This window comes from Arachis hypogaea, chromosome 18 (assembly GCF_003086295.3).
Source record: "Arachis hypogaea cultivar Tifrunner chromosome 18, arahy.Tifrunner.gnm2.J5K5, whole genome shotgun sequence".
In the NCBI taxonomy this organism is placed as follows: domain Eukaryota; kingdom Viridiplantae; phylum Streptophyta; class Magnoliopsida; order Fabales; family Fabaceae; genus Arachis; species Arachis hypogaea.
In genome coordinates this window covers 120350224-120370451 of record NC_092053.1, presented here as the reverse complement: position 1 = coordinate 120370451, position 20228 = coordinate 120350224, and positions in this window count along the sequence as shown.

The window sequence follows — 20228 nt, the reverse complement described above, 5'->3', positions numbered from 1 at the left end:
CATGATTGAGGCTGCTATTTTTTTATCAAGTCTTTCTACTTTTCTTAAATTTTAGACGGAAGAGATGGGAATAGAAGTTAGTAGGGTTCAAATGTGGGACATCACTCACAAGAAAATAGATAGAAGTTATGTTAATGAAAAGGCTAAAGAAATAGCGGTAAGACTAAAGTGCAATAAGTAACTTGTTTGTATTTCTTTTTCTTTCTTTTTTATAAGATAATACTATTTTTTTATTCTTTCCTTTTCTTTTTATATATGTAAGAGAAGATTGAAGTACATAGCAACCAACAACCGATGGAATCAACTGTTAATTCTCCTCTTGATGCTCTTGGAGTAGTTTTTGGGAAAGAGCACCCTGGTCGTGTTCGAGGTTTAGGTATGGGAGTTGTTCCAACAGTTGCTTTCAAGAACAACACTACAAGGATTAGTCAAATGAATTTAGGTTCTTCAAATGATGCTGGCACATCATCTAATTGTGGTGCAAATGTGCAAGAAGAGTTGGATACCATTAAAGCACAATTGCAAGCGCTAGTCTCCTATATTGTTTCTAAGGGAGGAGGTAAAATTCCAATACAATTGGCTGGAATGTTCCCTACTCAACAAGTTTCACAGGTACAAATACAATTATCCTCTTTTTTTTCCTTTGCTTTATTCTCCTTGCAGTTGTAATGCTTGGAAATAATGTTGATACAAAAAGTATTACAACAATGATAGGTGTAACTTCAATTTAAAACCATGATTTCTGCACTAGCTTGTGCTCAGTAACAAAAAATTCTCAGCAATATTGATGCTTGTTGGGCATGAAAATATAGGGAGTGGTTTGCATGCATGGATGATGAGTTAGTTTGCTTATTTAATTGTTGATTAATGAATAAGAAGGTTATCTCACAGTGATGAAGCATATGAATTTTCTTCAGAGATCAGAATTAATTAGCATATGATTTTTTTTTAATTTAATGTGTATGATGAGTGTTTGAAATCTTTCTCATATTTAATTTGCTCTTATATGTGAATTTTTTTTAGATGAATTCAAATTCATAAATATCCACTAATTATTAATATATTCCTTTTTCTTGCATTTCTTGCACTCATAATAATTATATTTTTGTTGTAGGTATTGGATTAGGAGAGTGAGATTTCATCACTAAAAGAGTTAGGAAGTAGGTCTTCTGGAGCAAGCAACAAGGAAGCATGACCTTGCTTGATATGTTTAGACGTATATTAAGGAGTATATTAAGAATTATATGTTAAGACGTATTATTAAAAAATGTTACTTTGATACTTTATTTTTGGATTATGACATTTCAATTATGACTTGGATTATGACTTTTGGATCATGTATGAATTAAAAATCATGTTATGATGTTTGATTTATGGCTATGCCTTTTGGTTATTACGAGATTTTTAAGTGAGTTTCGAAAATATCACTTTAAATCGGTGGTTTCAATCTTATTTTAAAAAGCATAAAATTATCATCATAATTAGGTACAAACGGCGGTTAGAAACCCTTAATTTAAATGAAAACAATGCCATTATACGCTGGTAAAAATGGCGGTTAAAAACTGCCATTTTAAACGAAAATAATGCCATTATAACCTGGTAAAAACGGCGGTTAGAAATTGCCATTTTAAACACAAAAGATACCATTATAACCTGGTAAAATGGCAGTTATAATGGTAAAAATGGTGGTTTTTTAAATAGAAATTATGCCATAACATCCTGGTAAAAACGGCGGTTATAGCCGCCATTTTAAACAATTCAAAAACCACCGTTTTATACGGAAATAATGGCGGTTACAAAATGCCATTTTAACCCTAAAAAAACCGCCGTAATAACCAGAATGGCGCCCAGATAATGGCGTTTCTTGGAGGCGCCATTTTCGGTAATAATGGTGGTTCTAACCGCCGTAATTACCAAAAATAACCGCCGTTTTAACCTTATTTTTTTGTAGTGTTCCTCCTCTACGTGTTGTGTCACTTTTGTTCGGTGGAAGTTGACGGTGGCATCGCTCCCCTTCCCCTTGAGTTCGGCCAATTGGAGTTCTAGGAGGCACAGATGATTTCTGGCATTTTCTTCTTCAACAACTTGATCAAAAAGCTTCTCTAGAGTTTTTGTTGATTTTGATTTCGTACGGAGGTAGGTTTTGGTAATTTATCATTGGTTAAATTGGTATTGGATAAGTGAATTGATGTTGTGATTGATTATTGATTGAATTTGACTGAATTTATGTTGAAATTTTGTGAAATATTCATATTTGTGATTAGTTTAGGATTTGGTCGGTTTAAATGTAGTCAAGAACCAAATTATTTTGATGAATTCGGGGCTGGAATGTTGTTGGTGATCAAGTAAAATTGGTAAAATTTGATGATGATATTGAGATTTAATAAGAAATGAATTGATAAATTGATAACATGATTTAAGATATGACAATGGTTTGATTTTGGAGGCGGTTTGATTTTTAATTGGTTTGATTTTATAAATATTTTGATATTAAAAATGATTTTGATTTATTGGAAATGATTTGAAAGAGTTTGAGAAATAGTTAGGATGGGACCTGAGAAGGGTGGCAAAGTTCAAGACTTTGTTATAAAATTTAAGACTTTGTTTGAAATGTTATTTAGAAAAAGGTTGGATTTGAGAAGCTATATTGTTTGATTTATTAAGAAAATACTTATGTTTCGATTTTAATTCATTTAAGAAAAGTATATGTTTTGAGTTCGATTTATTTTGAAAAGAATTATTTTACGACTTTAAATTATTTAAAAAAAAAGTATTATGTTTTAAGGTGATTTAAATATGAAAAGAGCTTATGTTTTGAATTTGACTTAAGAATTTCATTCGGAGGAGTTTTAGTGAACTTTAAAAGTAATTGAATTTTGATTGAATGATTTCGTTTTGTGACGTATTGGAAAAAAGTTAAAGAATTAGTTTTAAGGATGAAATTGGGATTGGTTTTGGTTTTGAAATTGGTTCGGAACTTCTAATTTATATGATTTGATTTTGATTTGATTTAAAAACTTTATTTGATTAAATTCAGTTTAAGAAAACAATGATTTGTTAAGAATTTATAATGAACTCAAGAAAATGAGATTGGTTGTCGCTCCCCTAAAGTCTAAAGGCCTTGCTGACGAGTTTAACTAATAAATAGTTTCCCTTTGTCTTTTGAAAGAAGAATTGGTTTAAGTGAAATTGTTTTAAAAGGTTTTAGAGAATGTCACAAAGAGCTGATTTTGGTTTTAAAAGAAAAAGAACAAAAAGAGAAGGATGTATTAAGTGAAAGGATCTTTACCACAGAAGTGCAGAGAGCAGTGACTGAAAAATTTTTTAATGAACGTCTGTCACAGTAGAGCAGATAGAAAAGAAGGTATTAATTAAAGGGATCTCTACTGCAGTAGAGTAGAGAGCGAAGATTGAAAAGAAATTGATTGATGTTAGACCTAAGTGCCAAGTGTCTAGCGAGGACGACGATGCATAACGCTCACTTGATACTATAAGGACAGCTCAGTGAGGACGGCGATGCGTAACGCTCACTGGAGACTAAAAGGAAGGTTCCCCCATGAGGACGACAATACGTAACGCTCATAGAGGGGACGTTGGCTGAGATAAGGACGGCGGTACAAGACGCTTATCTCAGGACCAGTGTCAGGAATTGGGCAACAAACCGACACATGAGCTCATGGCCTGTATAGGACTAGACATGCATCATACTTGTTTGCACATACTTGTTTGTAATTGTGTTTTCTATGATTGTGTGTGCTTATGATTGGATTCTGTGTTCTATAATTATTGAATTGGATTATACTTTGTTGACTGTTATTGCGGACCAAATATATATAAAATGAATATAACTCTACACCCCGATCCTACTAAGAACTCGCCAGTTCTTACCCCCTATTTCCATCCCTTTCAGCTACAGGTGCGAAGGTTTAGTGGCGGAGCTACAGGAGCATAGAAGATTATATTTACGAGTTGAGTTCTTAATTTTATTTTTCTCTCGTCATTTATTGTTTTTAGTTTTTAGAGGGGTAGGAATTGTATTTGAGGATCTTTGAGTAAGTCTATGTATATAATGCTACATGGATATATATAATTTTATGATTAAATGATTTAAAGTACCGACTCTTCGTTTTCTTGTTGAAAGTTTTGGTTCGTATTTGCGATGGCTCAATATTGAATAAAAATAGTATAGAATGAAAAGGTTTAGAGGTAAGTAACGCCTGAGTTTTTAGTACGATCATGAGGTGCTAAAAGTTAGGGTGTTACAAAGTACAAAATTTAATTATTTTTATTTGTGTAACAAACTTAACACCTAATCAAATATAAAAGTATACACGTTAAATTCTTTTAAATTTTAGATAATAAATATTAAAATTAATTATTAGTAAAAAATTAAACTTTTTCATATGAAAATAATAAATAAAAATTTTATTATTTATTTTTTTTTTATCTACCGAGATCCTAGTCTTTTTAGTTGATGGGGATTGATAAACCCATATTTTATGATATATATATATATATATATATATATATATATATATATATATATATATATATATATATATATATATATATATATATATATATATTGTACTCAATTCAAGAGATTTATTCAATCCTTCACCCACTTATTCATGTAAATTGCATGGTTTTACTTTTCCTTCCTTATTATGTGATATATGTGAAAAACATGCTTCCTATGCTTTGAAATTATTCATTTTAATCACCCTTTATTACCATTCGATGCCGTGATTTGTGTGTTGAGAAGTTTCAAATCTTCTAAGGCAGGAATGACTTAAAGGATGGAAAGAAAACATACAAAAATGGAAGGAAAGCACAAAATGGAGTTTTTGAAGAAACTGGCATCGACGCGAATGCATGGACGACGCGGTCGCATGCCCAACGCGAAAAGGCAGCGACGCGAACGTGTAACTGACACGGACGCGCGCTATGAGCAGAACACAGATGACGCGGACGCATGACCTAAGCGAACGCATGATAAGGAAAACTCCAAATGACGCGACCGCATGACCCACGCGGACGCGTGACAGACGCCACGCACCAGAAATTACAGAAAACGCTCCCAGCGATTTCTGAGTTCCTTTTTGGCCCAGATCCAAGTCCAGAAGGCACAAATTAGAGGTTATAAAGTGGGAGAATGCATCCATTCAAAAGGGGAGATCTCCAATAATTCACTTTTCATAGTTTAGATGTAATTTTTAGAGAGAGAGGTTCTCTCCTCTCTCTTAGGTTTTAGGATTAGGATTTCTTATTATTTCAATTTAGTATTCCAACTCTTTATCAGGTTCAATATTCCTTTTACTTTATATTTCTCTTTTATTTCCAGATACTTTAATGCTTTCCTTTAATTACTTTTGTTGCCAAATTGGCTTATGAACCATTCATGTTTAGATTTGATTTTCTATTTAATATAATTTGAGGTATTTTAGAATTATGATTGCTTTCCTTTATTTACATTAATAATTTATATTTTCTTCCTTTTGGCTTTGGTTGATTAATTGGTAACTCTTGAGTTGTCAACTCATCGTGACTGATAATTGTTATTTTTACCAATTGAATTAAACTCCAATAACTCTAGTCCTTTCTTAGGAATTGACTAGGACCTGAGGATCAAACTAATTGGTCCACTTGACCTTCCTTTGCTTTAGTAAAGGCTAACTAAGTGGGATTAAAACTCAATTCTCATCACCATTGATAAGGATAACTAGGATAGGACTTCCAAATTCTCATACCTTGCCAAGAGTTTATTTTACAGTTATTTATTTATTTTATTTGTCATTTAAATTACTTGTTCCTTACTTTCAAAACCCCAATTTACAAAACTCATAACCAATAATAAGAACATACCTCCTTGCAGTTCCTTGAGAAGACGACCCGAGGTTTAAATACTTCGGTTATCAATTTTAAAGGGGTTTGTTACTTGTGACAACCAAACGTTTGTAAGAAAGGACTTTTGTTGGTTTAGAAGCTATACTTGCAACGGGAATTTATTCTGAATTCTAGACCACGTAAAAGTTCTCTCTTCAAAATGGCGCCGTTGCCGGGGAACTGCAAACGTGTGCCTTATTATTGGTTATTGTAAATATTTTTCTTTTACTTGTTTATTTGTTTTTGTTTTTCCCTTTTTACTTTTTTAGCTACTATGAATTCTCATCCCTCTCGCTTTGAGTTTGGTTCTAATATTGTTGAAAGAAACGAAAGTTATAGCAGGAACATGCATCAAGGTCAGAACAATCAAAGATGGATGGAGCCACGAGGACTTGATCAACCCTTTAGGCAATAACACCCTCCACAGTATCACAGACGAGGACCACTTTATAATGCATACCAAGCTAATAGATATGGTGGACAACCTTGTAACTACCAACAAGCCCCACCCTGCGCCTATAGACCATCCTCTCAACATAACTTTGAACCACCACACTCACAAGCTCATTTTCACCATTCACCACCATACGATCCTTATTTACCCCAATTCCAATCCAATTACTCCCAAACACCACCACTTCCCTATGTACCATGTCCAAATCCATCACCTCGAGAATCATAGGCTCGCCTCAAGGAAACAGTAGATCAACTTCATATAACCCTTCATCAGCTGGAGCAAGCAATACATCAATTATCTTCTAGACGTTTAGACCCTCAAGGAACTCCAATAGCTTTATGTGGAGAATCTAATGACGAACGTAGCATGAAGGAGACACTAGAAATCCCAGTGGGCAGTAATGAGCATAACTTTGTTCTGGAACAATTGGAGGAAGCTCAAATTATCCAAGAAGAAGAAGTACTGATTGAAGATTTAGGAGATGCTGAACCTCCATGGGAATCCAGAGTTGTGAAAAATTCCGTCAAGGACGTTAAAATTAATGCTAAGGAAGGTAGTGCACAACCCCAAAGCAGGTATTTCATGAAGAACTAGACGGAATAACCCAAGACGCACGTTTTCTTGATGATGATAGTCTCAAGTCAAGTTCTCCTAGTAATGAACTTGCATCCGCAAGCGAATTCTCTGAGATTGAAGAACCTTATCCAAGTGAATATGAAGATGATGTCGAGGTAGATTTTTCTCAACCTCCAACTTATGACTTGAGTGATGCGGAAGATGTTGAAGACTTTGATCAAGACATGGTTGCATTTGAAGAAGTTTGCAAGGAAGTGGAGGAATTCGCAGAAGATTACAAGGGAGTAGAACTTACAGAACCACTGGAAACACCTATCCCAAGGCCATTACCACCCAATACAAGCTTCAAGTGGGTACAATCCTTAACCTTTAACTTTATTTTTCCACTTGAATATGGTTTGCTTAAAACAGATGGCCAGCTTAGAGCTCTCTGCGGCTTTAAGAGTAAGAGGGAAATGGCTCGTACTCAGAGCTGGTGCACAAGGTTCAATAAGGTTCCACGCTTCAACTCGAAGTGCACGGATTGGTATCATGTTCAATTGAATGGATCTCGGAAAACGTTTGGTCTTCTTGGTGAGAATCTAATTTCTAAACCGCCCGGATGAAAAAATATAGATCAAGACGAAGGCGGATTTAAAAGCAAAGTTTGGGATCTTGGAAAATATTCCGATATTCGTCACCCCGGGAGCCTGAAAACCTGTTTGAAGCTACTCAAAGGCTTCACATGCCTAATTTGGGACCCCAGAGGCTGTTGGCATTCCAAACATTGGTGGAGATTTCTGGACGAATTTAAGCATAAGCCGCCATAACAGGAAGCTCATCCAATGTCCAACTTAAGGACTTTAACTAAAAGTGCTAGGTGGGAGACAACCCACCATGGTATGATCGTTCCTGTTTCCATTTTATTTTGTTTTTGTTTATTTTTATATTGTTTTATTTTCATTGAAAATGGATAGTATTCGTAAGCATTTGCATTAGCATTACATACTGCATAATTGCATACTTGCATATATTTCAAAAAAAAAAAAAGAGAGGCGTGCGACGCGACCGCATCGCTAAAGCGATCGCGTCAGTTGCGAAAAACACCTCATACGCGTCCGCGTCATTCACGCGGCCGCGTGACCTGGAAATCGGCATAAATATCCAACGCCCAGAAATCTGGGCTGGAATCATGCGGCTGGTGTGCGTTTAGCACAACACGGCCCACGCGTCCGCGTCCCCGACGCGAACGCACCCCTTGCACAAAAACTCATCCCACGCGAAAGCGTGAGCGACGCGTTCGCGTCGCGTAGATTGCACAACACCCCAAAGGAGACAGAGAGTTGCGCTGAAACGACGCTGGAATTGTGCGTTTAGCACAATTTTCAGCGACGCGGTCGCCTGCCTCATGCGACCGCGTCATTCACCCTTTTACCAATTCCATGCGATCGCGTCACTCACGCGATCGCGTCAACCCCCCGTCCACCCTAGCCACGCGACCGCGTGCCCACGCGTTCGTGTGGATTCAAATTTACTAACCCCCAGTGACGCGAAACCCTACCCGTCGCGCCCCCCCATTCCCCTTCTTCTTCCTTTCTTCTCTGCAACCCACCGCGCCTTCCACCACCACCACCCTTACCCCCATTCTTCTTCCACAACCCCCCTCCACCGGTCACCTCACCCGAAACCCCCCTGACCACCGCACCAGCGCCGACCACCCAGCCACGACCGTGACACCCACCCCCTCCTTCTTCCTTCCCTCCCTTTCTTCTCTTTCTCTTCTCTTCTTCCCTCCACCACCACTGCCCCCTCCGCGGCCAGCCACCCCCCACTGCGCCCTCACCGCCGTGCCTCCCACCACCAACGCCCACCCCCCTCCCTTCCTTCCCCCTTAACCCCCCCTCTCTATACCCCAGCCCTCACCCAACACCACAAGACCATCCCTGCCGCCACCAAGGTTCGCTGCCGTGCCACCCTCCGCCGCCGCTGCACTGCCGCCAACACCACCCCACTCCCACCACCTCTCTTCATTCCATACTTGTGCCTCTAACCACCAGGTTCCGCCGAACACCACATTTCTTTCATACGTCGTTAGTTGCATATTTCTCAGTTTATGTTTAAATTTAGGATAGTTAGAGATGTATGTTGTAGTGGATTCTAGGTGGTTAGGTAGTTAGGATGTGGTTAGTGGATTTAGGCCTGATTAATTGCGCTGTTCTTGTTACTTGTTTTATCATTTTCGCAATTCTGCTGTTGCTATGATGTTAGTACTGTTCATATGCTGTTCTTTCCTGTTTCATGCTGCTTTTTACACTGCTTTTTCATGATTCATATTCCGTATATGTAATTGCAGCTTTACTTTAATTTATATGAACTATTCTGCTGCTGTTTATTACCCGAAAACATCCAATTTCAGCCGGAATACTGTCCAATTTTCTGTAAATTATTTTGATATTCATTCATGTTTTGGTTTTGGCAATTTGAATTTGGCACTCCTCAGCTTTTACCAAACCAATTCATGAATGCACGGGCCAGCATTCCTATTCATCTGTTTTTCCCGGTTAATAAATCATATTATTGTTGATTAGATTTCACTTTTCGCTATTTCTATATCTATATGAATCATCAACAACTTGATTTCCTTGCTTGAATATGAGTTGACTGTTGCTTAAAATTGTGAAATTCTTGTTACTTAGAAACCGATCATCATGCCACTTACTCTAATTTTCTTTTTACTAACTCACTGATTTTAGCTTTCTAACCTCTTTTTCAAGTTTAACCACTTTTAACTTTCTAACTTCCCCCTCTGCTTTTAAACTAACTCTTTCCACTTTTTAACTCATGGCATGATTATTGTTGCTCCTAATTAACAAGTATTCCACTCATATATTATTTTGGATTGTGATTTCTCATCTCAGATTTTCACCTCCGAAACAATCCAAAATATACATTGCTTCAACTCATTTCATAATTCTACTGCTCCTTTGCCACTTTGTGCTTATCTTGTTATTTGCCTACTTGTTTTCCTGCTTTTATTATATCCTAGATTTCTGTTTTTCAGGATGTCTGACCCTCAAAGAAAAGGAAAAGGAAAGGCAACAACTGGCAAACGGAAAAGAGGTGAATCCTCTATGTCTCTCCTGGAGATTATGCATGATGACTCCTGGCGGGAAAAGCACTTTACCCCGTAGGAGAAGGCTGACCAGCTCCTCCCTGCCAATGATCCCATTAAGTTTGCAAACCGATACCGTGAGCTGAAGTATCCCGTGTTTGCCACCTACAGAAATCTGTACCTGGAGAGGACTTTGAAAATTCCAGAAGAACTACAGCAGTACACCTCCGATAAGATCAAACAAAGAGGCTGGTTCTTCTTGGAGAGACATTTGATTGAGGTCAATGCTTCATGGGTAAGAGAGTTTTATTGCAATTATTTCAAGACTTCCCTGGATACAGTGCACCTCAGAGGGAAACATATATTGGTCACTGAAGAGGCCATTGAGGATATTCTGCGCATTCAGCCTAAGTCAGATCAGCCTGACGGTTACCAAAAGGTTGAAGAGGATATGAGGTTTCTGAGATTCGACTGGGATGCTGTCAAGGAAAGGATAACCCTTGACCCTACTGTCCCATGGGTCATGGGTAAGAACACCACAATGCCTAAAGGAATCAAGCTTATGTATCTGAATGATGAAACTCGGCTCTGGCACCAGATCCTGAGCAACTTTGTTATGCCGAGTACTCATGAGACAGAGCTGCCTGCCACTATGATCACCCTTCTATGGTGTGTGCTGGAGGGTAAGGACCTGTATCTACCTCGTTTCATCCGGCACTATATGGCCAGGGTCCATGTCAGAGGCACCCTCCCTTTCCCTTACCTGGTCACCCAGCTAGGCCGTCGAGCTGACGTGCCTTGGGAGGATGCTGATGAGAAGCCACCTGCTGTGGACTGCAAGAAGATCATTCCTCAAAGCAGGAACTTTCTGGCTTTAGGCTATAGACCTCCATTCCTTACTGCTTCTGATGAGATAGCCACACATTCAGCTGCCCCCTCTTCTTCCACTGCTGCACCAGCCCCACCCACTGCACCCCCAGCTGCTCCTGAGCCTATTTACCATTTGGTGCATCACCTCTTCGCCCGCTTGGACCGTATGGAGCATCGCAACAAGCGACGCTATGAGCATGTCAAATTGATGATCCGATCCGGCGGCGACATTCCCTCCGAGCCTGACACCCCTTCTGACACATCTGAGACGGAGGCGAGCGCTCATAAGGAGGAGACACCTACCCAGGCTACACAGGCAGGACCAGAGCAGGCTGCACCATAGCAGGAGGAGCCACAGCAAATTCAGGCCGCAGATGCAGAGATTCCTATCCAGTCAGAGCCTCCTCTACAGCAGTCAGATCCTCCTACCCTCATCCAATCTGCAGATCCTCAGACCACCACCGAGACTCCAGCAGCCCATCCTTCCAGTGATGACACTCCTTCACACCCAGCTTGAGTGAGCATCGAGGACGATGCTTTATTTTAAGTGTGGGGAGGTCACCATCTCTGGCGTATTTCTTTTTGGTGAACCACTACAGACTCTTTCTATTTTATTTTGCTTATTTTTCTGTATTTTTATCTTTATTCTTATTTTTATTTTTCAGTACTTATACATTGTTCTTTTGTGATATTTTTACTTTATTTCTGCATTTTGCACCTTAGTTCATATTTTAGCCATTTAGTTTAGTTGAAATTCTAACTTATTAGTTATAGAATATGTGGATTAATTAGTATAGTTTACCCCTTTTAGCATATGATAGTTTGGTTTAAATTGAAAATAAAAAGAAAGTAAACTAGAGACTTTAACATAATCAAAAACAATCCACACCTTGTATATACAGCATAACGTGTTAGTTAATTAACAACATTTCATCAAGGAGGAACACTAAAACTTTAAAGCCACCCAAAACAAATAAATTTTTTTTACATTGAGAATAATGAGAACTCTTAATTTCTACTTGCATGACATGTATAACTGATATATGATTTTTGAGCTAGAGAACACACAGCCTGTGAGTTTTGAGCTTAATTGTATGGTTACATTCAAACCATAATTTTTATTCCTGTGTGTTTCGCCCTTCTTTTTATTCTGATGTTCTTTGCTTTATTTTAATCTATATGTCCAATATAGAATATAGATACATACTAAGAGATGATTGAGGCCATTGCTTAAAATATTTGCTCACTCTCCCAAATTAGCCTACCTTTTTACATCACCCTTGTTAGCCCCCTTGAGCTTTTTAAATCCCCTCATGTTCTATAAACCACATTACTAGCCTTAAGCAGAAAAATAAAATAAAAAATCCCAAGTTGAATCCTTGGTTAGCTTAAGATAGAAATTGTGTATTGTTTAAGTGTGGGGAACTTTATGGGAACATGGATGATAGAAACAAAGGTGGAAAGTTAAAAAGAATAAAAGATGTTTCAAAATAAAAATTTGGGAAGCGTGCTCATGTGAAATCAAAACAATTGAATTACCATGTGCATTAATTTTTTTTTCGGTATTTAATTAATTAAGGGAATACAAAAAATTCTCCAATTGCAAAATAAAAAGAATCAATGCACATGGGATAAAATTTAAGTTAATGCATGAGCTTGCCATACAAAGTGAGAAAAGTTGGGCAAATAGGTTAAGAAACTTGGAGTTACAAAATATGTATGTTAGGTGAGATTTTAGACTAATCAAGGATTCACTTATTAGCTCACTTAGCCTTATACATATACCCTTACCTTTACCTTGGCCCCATTACAACCTTGAAAAAGACCTCATGATTTTTGTATGTCTGTATTCTATAATTGTTGATTGGTTAGATGAAGAACAAAGTTATAGAAAGTAAGGATAAAAAGAAGAATAGAGTGATTAACCCAATAAACACTGAGTGACTAGAGAGTAAACACAAAATCCAGTGAGGCTTCAATAGCTCATCACCATATATCTCTGCTTAAATTGTTAATTGTCTTGAAAGTTTGAAAAATATTTTTACCCATCTCAATTGTAAAAGTGCTTTAACATTATCTAGGGTTTGGCTATGCATATATGATTCATTGAGAATGTAAATTAATTTAACTACATGTAAGTTTTATATACAAGTGAATAACAATTAGAATTGCATGATTCATTTAGATAGTTGCATTTAGGATAGATTGCATTGCATGAGATTCCACCACTTTAACCTTACCTTACTCTTTATCTTGGACTTAGCATGAAGACATGCTATTGTTTAAGTGTGGGGAGGTTGATAAACCCATATTTTATGATATATATTGTACTCAATTCAAGAGATTTATTCAATCCTTCACCCATTTATTCATGTAAATTGCATGGTTTTACTTTTCCTTCCTTATTATGTGATATATGTGAAAAACATGCTTCCTATGCTTTGAAATTATTCATTTTAATCACCCTTTATTACCATTCGATGCCGTGATTTGTGTGTTGAGAAGTTTCAGATCTTCTAAGGCAGGAATGACTTAAAGGATGGAAAGAAAACATACAAAAATGGAAGGAAAGCACAAAATGGAGTTTTTGAAGAAACTGGCATCGACGCGAACGCATGGACGACGCGGTCGCATGCCCAGCGCGAAAAGGCAGCAACGCGAACGCGTGACTGACGCGGACGCGCGCTATGAGCATAACACAGATGACGCAGACACATGACCTAAGCAAACGCGTGACAAGGAAAACTCCAGATGACGCGACCACGTGACCCACGCGGACGCGTGACAGACGCCACGCACCAGAAATTACAGAAAACGCTCCCAGCAATTTCTGAGTTCCTTTTTGGCCCAGATCCAAGTCCATAAGGCACAGATTAGAGGTTATAAAGTGGGGGAATGCATCCATTCAAAAGGGGAGATCTCCAATAATTCACTTTTCATAGTTTAGATGTAGTTTTTAGAGAGAGAGGTTCTCTCCTCTCTCTTAGGTTTTAGGATTAGGATTTCTTATTATTTCAATTTAGTATTCCAACTCTTTATCAGGTTCAATATTCCTTTTACTTTATATTTCTCTTTTATTTCCAGATACTTTAATGCTTTCCTTTAATTACTTTTGTTGCCAAATTGGCTTATGAACCATTCATGTTTAGATTTGATTTTCTATTTAATATAATTTGAGGTATTTCAAAATTATGATTGCTTTTCTTTATTTACATTAATACTTTATATTTTCTTCCTTTTGAGTTTGGTTGATTAATTGGTAACTCTTGAGTTGTCAACTCATCGTGACTGATAATTGTTATTTTTACCAATTGAATTAAACTCCAATAACTCTAGTCCTTTCTTAGGAATTGACTAGGACCTAAGGATCAAACTAATTGGTCCACTTGACCTTCCTTTGCTTTAGTAAAGGCTAACTAAGTGGGATTAAAACTCAATTCTCATAACCATTGATAAGGATAACTAGGATAAGACTTCCAAATTCTCATACCTTGCCAAGAGTTTATTTTACAGTTATTTATTTATTTTATTTGTCATTTAAATTACTTGTTCCTTACTTTCAAAACCCCAATTTACAAAACTCATAACCAATAATAAGAATATACCTCCCTGCAGTTCCTTGAGAAGACGATCCGAGGTTTAAATACTTCGGTTATCAATTTTAAAGGGGTTTGTTACTTGTGACAACCAAACGTTTGTAAGAAAGGACTTTTGTTGGTTTAGAAGCTATACTTGCAACGGGAATTTATTCTAAATTCTAGACCACGCAAAAGTTCTCTCTCCAGGGATTTTTGTCCTTTGCGACCTTTTTGTAAAAGTAGTTTAATATTATAAATTTTTGTGTCATAATCTATATTGCCAACATCGACGTATTTTTAAAAGATTTATGTTCCCGTAATGTTACTAGTAAAAATACTAATATTTTTCTCTCTCTCATTGTGATTTGTGAATCTGCATAAAAGTTTTTCTTCTTCTATAGACTCGTCGTTGCAACGTCTTTGCCGGTCGCCGTCGCTGTGAGTCCGTCACTAGAGCATGTCGTCGTTGCAGCTTCTTGTAAGTTCCTCTCTATCTCTCTCTGATTATTATATTTATTTTTACAATTTTTGTATCTACTATTTTCATGATGAAATTCTGAATTTGCGTTTGTTAAACCTAATTAGCATAATCAATTCATCACATTACTTTAGCTCAACTAGTTTGACACATTAGTTTTACAATGTGATTAAATAAAACAAAATTTAAAAGAAAGAAAGAAAAATCATTTGCTTGCTTAGTATTAGGAAAAGGTAGAGTTCTAACTTTAGATTCAGTTACAGATTTCAAGTAAGTAAAGAAAGTACTGTGTATTATTTAATTAATCTTCATGAATATTGCTCATAATATTAATTGCTCTGTTTATTTCGATTTACTTATTAAAATTTCATCTTTTCTGCTAATCACTATGATTTGGTAGGATTCCTATTTGATTTGACATTTGTTTTGATAAATTTATGCTCTGGATTTACTAATTTGTTGTTTATTTTGTTTTTGTTAACGTGGAATCTAGCTTGGCATGGAAAATTCTGGAGTGTATTTTCGAATTTTTGTTTTCTGGTTTCCTTATAGAAAGCTTCATCCGTTTTCAATAACCTTGTGTAGAATCTTTCATTGAATTTTTTCGTTCCATGAATTTTGTGTAACAGTGTAGAATTCTGTAGGATTATTGCTGGAGCATCTGGTGGCATACTTCTGCTTTGGTCTTGGCATCAGAGATTTCTTATCAGTGCTTGCAAAGAGCATTATGTAGGTAAAAGTTTAAATTCTGCTTCCTTACTTGTTTTCAATTATCTTAGACACTCAATTAACTAATGGATTTAGCACTATTGGTATAACCTTCAGAGTCCCACCGGACTTGTTACGGGCATGGCCCAAGGCACCTCTAGTCTTTTAAGCAACACAGTGTATGCCATCAGTGATGCTGCTTCCCAATTCAATAAAGCTGCATGCAAGGTATTTCTTGCTTTGGCGCAATGATAATTCGAGTTACATTTCATGTTATAGCATCCAATAAGAATATTGTGTTGCATGTTGTCCAAAGAGAAACCTTCAGTGGATGGATATGTTAACAAAAGCTATAATTTTCCTTCCAGGGAACAGGACACTAAATTTTTTGCAGCTCGCCTTCCTACTTCGAACGAGCCCTGCTTGATTACTTCTGCTCCCACTTGACTTGATGGGTGCCATTAACATGATTAGCATGGCAATTAACATGATTACATTGAAATTTACTTATGCAGTTTAGTTGGATTTTTCTTTTGTGCCACTATTGGTTCTTCTTGATCTGTTTGTGTTAGCATAATTCTTCTTGTGTAAATGCAAGTTATCCTTAACTTCATTGTTTACAGGGATTGACAGGTCTTCTTCAGTCACCTGTAAGAGGAGCTGAGAAGCATGGTCTCCCCGGTGTCCTCTCACGTAAATAAAATTGAATTTTAAAGCCACTTGAAGAATGGCCTCTGATAATTTTAGGTATTGTCTTTTAAATAATCAAACCATAAGAATGAGATTGATTTTGTATTATTTCAAGTATTATATTTGTTCTAAAAATGAATCACCTTTATATGTTGCACTTCTAAATATTTCAAAAACAATGTATCTCTCAGTTTTTATTTTTTATTATTTTAAAAGATAAGAATAATGGTAAATTCTATAATAATATTAAATCAAATAAGCTATCATATTTTACCAGCTAAGTAACTTGCACAAGATATGAAACAATAATAAAAAAAATCCAAAATAGAAATCTTAATAACTTGGGCTTTGATGTTTAGAGTAGTAAACTTTACCTAATTATTTTGGGGTGCAACATCAATTTCTGTTATTCAAATTGGTGAACGATTGGCAACAAGTGTATCAATGGAAACTTTCATGTATGACAAATTAGGAGAAAAATTAGAAAAATGTACTTCAAGGCCAATTCATAACTCCTCCCATATTCTTAAAAGTATGATAATTTTAAATCTCTCTAAGCTTCTGAATATACCTTGCAGGGTTTGATGCATTATCCATATTATCCTCATATATGATGCAGCAAAAGATTAGTGTTCCTTGTTTTATTTTTGAGAAAGCATATGTCAAGAAAGCATGTGAAAGTTTAAACTTAGTCATGAAGCCCTTACTCTTACAAAATTTTGGTTAGGTGTAGTTCCACCAAATCATTTTTATCCTCATATATGATTTATTAAAAAACTAGAATTAATCACAGCATCAAAGAAAGAAACATGAAAAAAATTGGAAATTTTGTAATAAATGTTACTGACGAATTAATAGTCATAATGTGTATTTGTAGGTGGTGCAGCATTTTTGAAAGCGCAACGATGTTGCATTTCTAAATATTTGTGTTAGTGATTCACTCATTTGCTGTCATCGCCGGCTTTTTGTTAATTTTGAGCTTCAGTTTAAAGAATAGGGAGTCTTGAGGAAGAAGGCACTTGTGGATATTGATCTGCAACAATTCAATCCATTGGTATTGGCTATTATTGCCTGTATATACATTTTGTTCTCTCGATTTGTTCATTTGTGGTAGTGATGTTACTAACCCTTGTATAAAGTATCAACAAACTTATAGTAATGTGCATATTCCTATGTCTATGTGTATCTCATATTTAGACGAATATAAGTTTGAGTTTAATTATTTATCTTGAATCTTTAAGTTAGAGGATTATTTATTATTATTTTGATAAGTTTGTAAACTTATTATCTAATATTTAGTATAATATTAGATAATAAGGGTACTTTGCAATTTTTCATTTATGGAATACTTCTTTGCCTTTTGATCCCTATATTGATTTCCACAATCTTCAATTATAATGATTTGCATCATTAGGTTAGAACTGTCGAAGCCTTAAATTGTTACTATGCATATGGAGAGCAGAATCCTACTTTCCAAAGGTGGAGCTATTGGATGTTGGATCCGTGAGTAAATTTCAACTATTACTTCACCAATCAGCACCATTGTGGGGGAAAAGTTTATATTGGGGATAACTAAATGTTGAATATTTTGTATTATTAGTGGATTGTAATTTAAACTAAAAGGGAGTTATTATAAATTATAATCTTCACTTGTCAAGTTTAGTGGATTGAATAGCATTGAATATTTTGTATTATTAGTGGATTACAATTTAAACTAATATAAGTTTAAGTTTAGCTATTTATCTTGTCTTGAGTCTTTATGTTAGAGGATTATTTATTATTTTGATAAGTTTGTAAGCTCATTATCTAATATTTAGTATAAATTTTATTTTTATATTTAAAAGTTTATTTGTCTTGTTATCTAATATTCTGTATAAATTTTATTTCTATATTTAAAAGTTTATTTGCATTAATTGTTTATTATTTTTTAAATAGAAAAAATAATTAAAAAAATATAACTATTAAAATCGACGGTAGCGTTGTCGCTTTTTAAATTTAAAATAGACAAATAAAACAAAATATAGACAAAGGATTTGTTGGTATCTAAATAATTAAATCGACGGCCATTGTGTCGATTTTATTGAATCAAATATCGACAAAAACGTTGTCGATTTTATTAAGCATGTAAAATTCACAAACTCATATTATATACGAAAATATTGTCGATTTTATTGAATCAAATATCGACACAAACGCCGATTTTATATAATAATATCGACAACAACATTATCGATTTTAGTAAGAAGGTAAAATTTTCAAACTCATATTATAGATAGAAATATTGTCGATTTTATTAAAATTTTAAGAAATCGACAAGTTTAATAGCGACCACCTCCGCCGTCCATTTCGCCGTCGATTTTTAACATTATCGACAGTCTAACCGCCGATTTGACCATCGATTTTAACGATGTTTCTTGTAGTATCTTTCACTGTAAATGCACCCATTTAATTTATTGATCACTTCACGTACCAATTTTCATTTATGAGTTTTTCAAATTTTTGCACAAGCACAATTCAGTGTTTTTTAAATTTGTAAAGAGTTTTATATTTTTCTACAATTATTTTTTAAATACACGTCATTTCTTAAAAGATTATCATAGTAAAATGTTGAAAAGGTTTTTCATGCGTAAAACAATTTTGCAGTTCCATTTATGGGTTTCTTATTTTCTTATTATTTCAATAAAAATATTTGATTTAATTACCAGACACTACAAAAAAAAAAACAGAATTGAAAATTACTAGCGGCCTTATGGACGGTTTGGACGTTTCTAACATTTATTACCAATTGTCTAGCCGTCGGTTAAATTGCATTGTAAAAAACTACGTCGATATTTTTCCACAGCCAAGAGTTGACAGTATTAATAAAATAATAACAATGATATTATTTTGTGATAAAATAACTAAATAAATAAATAAAGAAAAAGTAACAAATAAAATAAAAAATATAAAAAGAGAGATATTAATAGTGTAGAAAGAAAGAAAAGAATGTTTATTGTTGCTGTTGTGTAAAAAGTCTCTGTCTATGTCTTAATTTATACATGTGTAAGACTTTACTTTTTTAAACTATATTAAATACAATCATCTTTGAGAATGGGCATCCACATAAGATGTGATAAAGCATTCTTATCACAATACTCACCCTTAGATGACCATTTAGCATTATTGCCTCATTAAAACCTTACTAAAGAAAATCCAATGGGAAAAAAATTTTAGTAAAGAAAAAAGAGTACAATATCCTTTGTGATGGGGACTGCCTCATTAAAAACCTTGTCAAGAAAAACCCAATGGGAAAAAACCTGACCAAGGAAAAAAGAGTACAGTCTCCCCCTCTTGTCGACATCATTTAATGTCTCGAAATCGGCGCATCCCAATCTCATGTACCAATCTTTCAAAAAAGGATTTTGGGAGTGACTTTGTAAATAAATCTGCCAGATTGTCACTTGAACGGATCTGTTAGACATCAATTGTCCCTTGATTTTGAAGATCATGAGTGAAGAAGAATTTGGGAGAAATATGCTTTGTTCTATCGCTTTGATATATCTGCTTTTAAGTTGAGCAATACATGCTGTATTATCTTCAAACAGGACAGTTGGAGCTATGTTATGGTCAATCAATCCACATGATGACAGAATATATTGAACCAGGCTCCTCAGCCAAAAACACTCGCGACTAGTGATGCGTGAGCATCTTTCCTATCTTTTCCTAGTGAATTTGCATTTAAATTATTGAGTTTAATCAATAATTAATTATCTTTTAGCCACTATGGATGCTATTTTGAGTCTTGTGCAATTCTGTTTATTTTACGTAGCATTTGGCTGGATTTGATGGAGTTTCTGCAGAAGAAGAGATGAAGGCGAATGATGCTGTCAACCCGAACCTCTCTGCACTCAAACC